We start from the raw sequence: 9,247 nt of genomic DNA, 5'->3' as shown, positions 1-9,247 counted from the left end.
TTGGACATTCTTGCAGTCAGCATGCCAATTGCACTCACCTTCAAAACTTGAGATATCTGTGGCATTGTGTTGTGTGACACATTTTAGAGTGGCCTTTCATTGTCCCCAGCACAAGGTGTACCTGTGTAATGATCCTGCTGTTTAATCAGCTTCTTGATATGCCACAGCTGTCAAGTGGATGGATTATCTTGGCAAAGGAGAAATGCTCACTAGCAGGGATGTAAACAAATTTGTGCACATAGAAAGCTTTTCGTTCGTATGGAAAATGTCTGGGATCTTTTATTTCTGCTCATGAAACATGGAACCAACACTTTACATGATCCGTTTATGTTGTTATTCAGTGGAGATGGAAAACACATCCTAAGAAAGGAGGAAGGAGAAGAGATGAGGAGACGAATCCACTTCAGACTATTTAGCTGTGCCCCTAGGCTCTGGCAAGATGACCAACCATGTGACCCAATTAGCTAATTAATTACCTCAATCGCAGCACCACCCCCATATAAAAGTGCCAGAGAACATGCTACTTATCAACTGTTGTTTTGACTAGGATACTGTCAGTACGTGATAGTTGATGTTGTGTCAACTAGCAGGTGTAGTTTAATAGCTGTTCCTGGCTAGGGTTAGACACTTCTACGGAGCAATGGCTTTTGGGTGTTGGATGGGGTAAGTTTGGTGGTGGGCTTAAATGTTTTGAATAAGTGTTTTGATGCTGGCAACCTTTATTGACCTGTGCTATTGTTTTTCTTACAGAGTATTTGTACTCCTGTCTGTATGGCCTAGTGTAAGATGTTCTGACCTTCCAAGAGGTAAGAAACTTAAATTGAGTCAGCTTAGCCTTTATACAAGCTGTAGAACACTTGTTTGAATTGTTGGTCAGAATCTTTTAGTTTCCACCCTTCAGATTCTCACCTTGTGTGTCTATATAGGGGCCATTGAGACTGCATGCCGGGATCGATACCTGTTGGTAACAACCCAACTCTCATTTGCTGGGAACGAACCTCGCTTTGAAGCGGTTGGTAAGTAGGCTTTTAACGTTAAGTCTGCTGCAAAATGGGTCTGAAACCAGGTTTGGTCAGCTCATGAACTTGGCATCTTAACATGTCTTGGCCAGGGTTTGGTAGCTGGTGCTGACAAGTCTCTCCCTGCAGTATATTTCAGTCTCTCTGTGCCTGTTGGACCACTTAAGAATAAACTGATTTTTATTTAGTATTGGACTTGAGCATATTCAAATCATTTGATATGACCCAGTTCTTTACCCCTATCTAGATTCTGATGGCGTTCACCCCATCACTAAGCAGTATGGGTCAGAGTGTGGCTACATGTTCAGTATCCTCCCTCTGCCTGGCCTTGCTGAACTCAGAGCCTCCTACTTCTCCTGCCACACTGACAACCAGGTTCATATATTTTCTGTGCATTGTGGTCTTTTAAAAGCCACAACCCATGGGCACACTGGTTAAATCAACATTTCAATTACATTGAACCAATGTGGAGTAGCCATTGAGTTGATATCTGTGCCCATGGGAAGGGCTTTTAAACTATATTTTCTAGTTAAATTACTACCAGGTATCTCAGTTGAAGGTCTTGTTTTTGTATCTTAGGATGATGAGGTGTTCACTTTTAGCTTTAACTTGATCACAATTGATGTGAATGGAGTGGAAGCCACCTACTCTGTGAATGCAACCTGCCCCCTCCCTCTACCCTGGTCCCCCAGAGAAGTCAGCTGTGAGGAGAACTATATGGAGGTACTTATGCATGGATCTAGACTGTATCAGGGCTCGTGGAGGTGGGCTTGTGTATTTTTATAGGAGAGTGTTATGTTACCCTGTAGGTGTCAATGAGGAGTGACGTTTCTTGTCTGTCTGGTACAACGGATGCCTGGACTGCTGCCCTTGCTAAAGTAAGCTAAAGGCTATTTGGCAAATTGTCAATTAGATGAGCTCCACCAGTTTGTCCCCAATACCACCATGCATGCCCTGTCTCTTGTTCCCCATCAGGCCCACAGCTCTGCCACGTCTACCTGGCAGGTGATGTTCCAGCAGGAGGGGCAGCAGCTGATTCCCATGTCATTCTCAGAGGCTCGGGAGCTGGGCTACGTGTTCCACCTCACCCAGGGGAGACTGGTGTTCCGCTCACCCTACACACCACGGTCTGTTATGGGGTCTGTCTCCATGGTGAGGATTTAAATGTCATGTTCAATGGCTTCCTTTATCTTGGTTGTCTTCAGGCTTGCTTAATTTGACATTAACGACCTAGACTGGTGGCTGTAATCCAAGAGGGTCTTACATTGCGTAATGTTTAAAACCAGGGTTATGCAGGATGGGAAGGAAGCCACTTATTTAGACTACTGAAATGCCCCTTTTGTACTATTGGCAAGTACACTTCATCCTTTATTCAATTCCAGATCAATGGTTCAGTGGTGGAGGTGGTCCATACTGTTCTCCAGGCAGAGATGGGTGGTTATGATGGTGGACTGGATTGTTGCGTGCAGCACAAGTAAGTTCCAGTGCAATATCAGGTTCCACATTATCATGGTTCAGACCTGAAGGGACTGGCTTGTCTTAAGCAATAGCGATGGCACAGTTAAGCAAATAATACTTTCACCTATGAAGTTATTTCAGATCGGTGAGATGTTTCGATCACTCAGTTGCAGAGGAAGAATTGCTCACAGGGTCTTAACACTTGTAATTTCTTTCCAGATGAAGGGATGTATGATGGGACGGGGCTGGTCTGGCAGACCCCCACGCTGCTGTCCCCGCTGGTCTCTGGCCTCTCTGGTTTGGAGAGCAGCAAGATCTCAATGGGGGTGGATGGGCAGCTCCTGGATGAGCCCATCACAGCAGAGCGAGGCTACAGCCTGGACATAAGTGACACCACTGTCCAGATCAGCATCCCTTTCAACGCTGCCGGAGGATACAGAAAAGTCAGTAGCGTACTAGACTGGCATCTCACCATTCACATGGAGACACTTACCTTGTATTCTGATGCAGAGAAGCTGCAAATGGCTTCAGTCACTCATGTCCTCTGTACACCTTGAATATTCTACTTTGTACCATATAACCTAATGGCAGATGCTTCATAACGGTTTCAACTCTTCCAGAGCTTTGTGATGGGCAACATGTACCATGAATTCTATGTGGTCCATCTCTACTATGAACAAATCTTTCTTGATGACTGTGGTGTGGAGACCAGACTCCGCCTCCACAGGCCCATGAACACACCCCTTCTGATCCAGCACCTCACCATCATTAACGGTAAGTTTTACTAACCTATCCGAAGTGGCTCTTCAGCTCCATGGTCATGATTGCTAACCCTGTTGTCCTTCTCCCACCACAGAAACAGTCCTTGAGGATCGTGTGTTTACTGTTTACCTGGGGAATCTCTCCTACGATGTTGACCTGGTGGCTGTGACGATCAATGGTCACAACTTCACCATACTAGAGGCGAATAAAAGTGGCCTCGTCATAACCATGGTCCCCCAGCCCAATAGTACCCTACATGCCTACATTCTCAGGGTACCATTTGAGGATGCTGTTGTTCACAAGCTGGTAAAGAGAAATACTTATTTTTACTCTAATGAACTGTGGTTTTCCTCAGTATTTCCTCATGGCTTCTTGATAAGGGAATTTATGTTTAATGTAATAAGATTATCTGAATGACATTAAGAGTTATGACTGAAGTATTTCACCCTAATAGTTACAGAAGCTTAGACTATGTGTTTAGACACAATACTAGAATATTGTGGGAACATTGTGTTTGTGTGATAAAGAGGAACTGACAACACATGTATTCTGCCCTTGAGTTGCGTTCCCATGCAAAACTAGACAGATAGCTAACAACTAAGTCTTCAATAAAACTCCCAAGGCGTGACTTTTCTTGAATGAATATATTGAAAACGTTTATGTTGTGAAACTGCAAAATACAGAAAATAATATACTTTAGTGTTCAATTCACACCGACATACTGTAGCTGTACATTAAACTGTAGCTGTACAAAGCACGCGCTAAGGTACCATGCATCTGGCATGATGCCAAACCATATAGCTAATTGTTAACCATATGGTAATTGCTCCTTTCATTACTCTAATAATAACAATCTATGTAGAATAACAAAGCATATTACACTAGAAACAGTAACAAAACTACAGTATTGTATATTTTACAATTCGTTTGCATGACGCATGAGCAAAGTAATACAGCTAACGACATACACAAGGCATTGCAATATGTGAGTAAATGCAACCAACATTGATATGTAAGAAACTCTATCAATAACAAGATGATCATCATTAGCTAAATGCTTGAATCGAACTTACAAACAAATGTTTTTCCAAGGCTGAAGCGTGACAAATAACTACATTGAAAGACCTGCACCGTAGCGTTTGTAGCTGCTTCTATGCGTGCAAAACAAATTCTGAACTTCCCGTTTGCGTTGTCTTTCTAAGTACCAGAAAGCGCCACTAAGGGGCAAATGACACCATTGAACACAATGTAAATCCAATTTAACCATTGTAATAAAATAATCTGTTACCTTCTAACAGGATGGCAGCACAACATGTGTTAGTACTGTGAGACCAAGGACAGGTGAAAGTCCCCCCCCATACACTTGTAGGAGTTATATAGAAGGCTGTGCGCATGATAGGTTTCTTAGCACCTTCTCGTGAATAAAGGACTACCTTTGGCTTAAGCTGAGTCTTTTCCTATTTATAAAACCCAGGGTCTTACAAACCTCGGGAATTGGTCAAAGCTTGATTGTGGTTATAATCATTGGGATAGAAAATTCTCATGACACTTGTTATTGGAAGAGATCCCAGGTTCCTCAACATTTTTCAATGTGTTTTGGGGACCTCGGCTTCACCCCTAATATGTGGATGTAAGATTTGTTTCTAAATGAGTTCATATCCATAGTACTCGCCAGAGGGGCTTCTTCAGTTCTCGTTGGCCATCAACTACACGTTGGTAATCCTGCCTCAAGAGGAGCCCTTCTACTACCTGGCCTCAGTCGTGGCTCAGTTTAATGATGTCTGTAAGTTGACTTGAACTTTATTAAGAGACCTAGGCTGGAAGTGATATTTCTCAGTCTTCCGAGCCTCCTGGTTCTGACCACTGCCTTAACGTGGACACAGCCCAGTGATCTACCACTGTTTACCCCTGTCATTTTGGCACTATTGACTAAACTATTGGGCCGATCTTTTCTTCGTCAGTTCCTCCGGTCTTCAAAGGCGTCTGCAATGAGAAAAGCATCCGTTTCCATATGGACCATAAGCCATTTGACTACCTGTGGGAGGTGGGTGTTGGCCCCTACATTCTGACCACAAATCTGGCAGCCAAGCGGGGCTACATCATGCAGAATGACAGCAAGAGTCTGACCCTGGAAGTGCCCCTCTTCTCTGTTGGCTACACTTATAAGGTGAGATGCTCATTGGTCAAGTGCTTAAATTGGCTTGTCGTTGGCTCAAGTAGGAGTTATAATTATTTAAAATGTACCTTTTGCTTTTTTCCCAGGACATCAATTTGAAGCAGTTCAACGGCTCATTTGAAATTCACTCACGACTTCCTAAGACCTTGGAGGTCAAGAGTTCCTTGGCCAAAGCTTGTCTCTTCCAGACTACTGAGGTCATAGGTAACTACTAGTGCCTCATCTTTGCCTGCAACTTAATTTATTGCCTGACTGTTTAGTGTTAATCGTTCACCTTGTTCTAGCCCAGCTCTAACAACTTTCTCTAGTGTGTTCCACTGAAGGGGTGGTGACAGTGGTTACTGATGTGACTCTGGCCATCCCTGGAGCTGAACCCAATGGAACCTTTCTCCTGGACTCCACCTGCAGGCCTCAAGAGACTGATGACACCAGGGCTCTCTTTAGCTTTGGACTCCACACCTGTGGTACCAGGGTCCAGGTATAACTGTCCAACCCATACAATTTGACTCATTCAAGTGACTGGCCCTACCAGTGACTACTTCAAATAAGTTTGTCAGCATCTAACCTGGTAACCCAGAACTCATCTGGCTTAATTTGTTCAGCTGCATGACTTAGTTCTGGTTACATTTGTCTTAGAATTTGCCCAATCCTGATGCGTCCAAATAAACGCTGGAACTACTGCTGTTATCATTGGTTCAGGCGCAGAATCGGTCCACGAGATCAGCAAGCCGCCATCTCAAACTGTCAACATACAGGCTGAATATTTAAATTAATATTCAGACATTGACTGACAGGTGTCTATATTTCTCACGAGGCCTGACAAGGGAACAGCCATTTAGGTTTTTTTTGGCTTGCAACAGTTTGATATTCAATGAATCATGTTCAGGCTTGTGACATCCTCTTGTCATCTAGGTTGACCATCAGCATGTTACCTACGAAAATGATATCAACATTGAGCACAAGAGCCAATCTGTGAACGCACCAGTCAAAACCAGGGATACTGCCTCTGTGTACGTGACTTCACTGATAATCTACCTCATTGGTTGAATTAAAAATATTTACGTCAGTCATTAACTCCCACTACAGGCACTTGTGGCTTTAATGTTCAGTTCTCTTTTTAGGGTGACAGTTCGGTGTGTCTATCCACTGAGTGACCTATACAAGCTGTTTGCATATTGGCGGTTTGAGGCAGACTCTCCAGGAGTTGGCACCATCTTGACTAGAGAAGCTGTAAAAAGTAAGTGTTCGGTAGTTGTGCAGCTAAAGAGGGTGGTAAAACTGCTACAGCTTTTTAAACCTGACTCTCTGTCCAATCATAGCATTTCAGCCCACCTTTCCACCCACCACCAGAAGACCGTTGACCTCCACAACTACTTCCAACACGGGCCTTAGTCCTGGGAGGGAAATGCCTGGCATCAACCCTAGGGCTAAATACGTCAAAGTCTTCAGCTGGCAAATGAACCAACCTAAAGGAACCACTTAGGCCCAGACCCCAGTCACTCTCCATACAATGGTATGAGATGGAGAGATCTGTTCTACATGTCATATTCCTAGATGAGATCTAGCTTCATTTTATTCTCTCCACAGGAACAAATGAAACCACTGACTGAATCGGGAGTGATTGCGGTGTTTTTGAATATAAATAAGTCTGGTTCTTAATAAAAAATGTCTTCCAAGCTGTACCTTGTCCTGATTGTTATGGGATGTGGCTGCATCCAGTTTGGGGATTATATCACAAGTGAGGACTTTGTTTGGTAACTAAGTTGGCTAGGTAAAGTCTTTGTGTGCGACGCATTTGAATATCTTTCATCTCAGTCACTTACGACACATGTTGGCCTTTAAGGGGTGATCAGCAATTCTAACTGTGGCCACCCTGCCACTTTTGGTCAACTGCTGCAGGATGGGGCCTGAATCTAAGCACACAGATCCATAAACTGCATTTTGGCAGCAAGGTGTGACCATGTTGAGGCTAGTTTTACTAGAAATGGATTAAAGCAAGCTCGTGGCATTACGCTATATTAGTCCAAATCAATGGGTAACTACAGATGACTCCTACTCATCCTAGAACTTAAAGCCTCTGTAGACAGAACAATATAAGGCTATTGCTGCTTTTTTTTACCATGCTGTTTAAATGTCTGAATTCAAAGGGTGTTAGAATGAGTGGCTGACCACTTGGTTATGCCTATAATTTAAGGCTCATACACTGTCGAGTTATACACATTTTACCTGGATGCTGTTAACATGTACCCCAATTTTGACCTTACACAACACACTGCATCAGCCAGTGTCAAGTTGTGTGACTGAAATGCTAAATTGTAATTCGTCCCATCAGAATGTGGCATAGGTCTAGATTACACTACGACAGTTGGCACAAGTCATATCCTGGTAGAAGTGATTCAGCCACTTAATCTTTAAAGTTGACGGTGGTCCAGCTTGTTCATTGATGGAAGTGTCATTAACAGGCTATTTCAGTGTCAGCTTAGATTTGATAATCAGAATCACATTTGACTGGTCAAATTGCTCCAGACAACTAGCCTTCAGCTAGACATCAATGCTCATCCAACAATGGTAGGCCTATAGTTTACTTTTGGGTGGAAGCATTTGATTATCCAATGGCATAGGCCTATTTTTGGATTTGTGTACACAACTATTCTCACAGCGAGCCATGTGACCGACATTTTCATAGCTCCAGGAATCGTATATTATATTTCCTAATTCTAAATTTAATTACAAAACAATGTAATGAAAGGTTTTGTCACATGATCGGTGAAAACGCCACGCATTCAACTCATGACTGATGGACAGCTCAAGAACTAGGGTGTCGACGTTTGATTGAACTCGTATATTTAATGTCGGCTACCTGTTTTGCATGTGTTTGTGTAAAATTGCCTCTGCTGAGAGAGTAGGCAGTTTACCCACTTTCAGACAAATATATTGTGGGTTTAGGGACTGAAAATGAACAAGTATAAATAACATTAAGTGTTGGTCACATGTTTCATGAGTTGAAATAAAAGATCCCTGAAATGTTCCATACACAACTTATTTCTCACGTTTTGTGCACAAATGTATCTTACCAGTTAGTGAGCATTTTAACTTTGCTGAGATAATCCATCCACCTGGCATGTCAAGAAGCTGATTAAACCGCTGGGGATAAAAGGCCACTAAATGGTGTAGTTTTGTCAACACAATGCCACAGATGTCTCAAGTTATGAGGGAGTGTGCAATTTGCATGATTGCAGGAATGTCCACCAGAGCTGTTGCAAGACAATTACATTTTCATGTCTCTACCATAAGCCGCGTTCAACGTCGTTTTACAGAATTTGGCAGTTCGTCCAACCGGCCTCACAACCGCAGACCACGTGTAACCACGCCAGCCGTGACCTCCGGCTTCTTCATCTGCAGGATCATCTGAGACCAGCTACCCGGACAGCTGATGAAACTGTGGGTTTAGACAACTGAAGAATTTCTGCACAAACTGTCAAATACAATCTCAGGGAAGATCATCTGTATGCTTCACCAGGGTCTTGACCTGGCTGCAGTGTGGCATTGTAACCAACTTCAGTGGGCAAATGCTCACTTTCAATGGCCACTGGCAGGCTGGAGATGTGTGCTTTACAAGGATTAATCCAGGTTTCAAATGAACCGGGCAGATGGTAGACATCTTGTGGGTGAGAGGTTTGCTGATGTCAACAGAGTGGCCATGGGGTTATGGTATGGGCAGGCATAAACTACGGACAATGAACACAATTGTATTATATCAATGGTAATTTCAATGTGCAGAGATACTGTGACGAGCTCCCGAGGCCCATTGTCGTGCCATTCATCAGCCGCC

At 43.3% G+C, this 9,247-nt stretch overlaps 1 pseudogene; it reads left to right on the top strand.

The window, feature by feature from the left end:
• Positions 1-520: 520 nt before the first annotated feature.
• On the top strand, positions 521-7,095 carry LOC124014438 (annotated as a pseudogene).
• Positions 7,096-9,247: the final 2,152 nt, after the last annotated feature.

This window comes from Oncorhynchus gorbuscha, linkage group LG25 (genome assembly GCF_021184085.1).
Source record: "Oncorhynchus gorbuscha isolate QuinsamMale2020 ecotype Even-year linkage group LG25, OgorEven_v1.0, whole genome shotgun sequence".
Taxonomy (NCBI): domain Eukaryota; kingdom Metazoa; phylum Chordata; class Actinopteri; order Salmoniformes; family Salmonidae; genus Oncorhynchus; species Oncorhynchus gorbuscha.
Note: the sequence above shows the minus strand (reverse complement) of the source record. Positions and strands in the feature narration are given on the sequence as shown.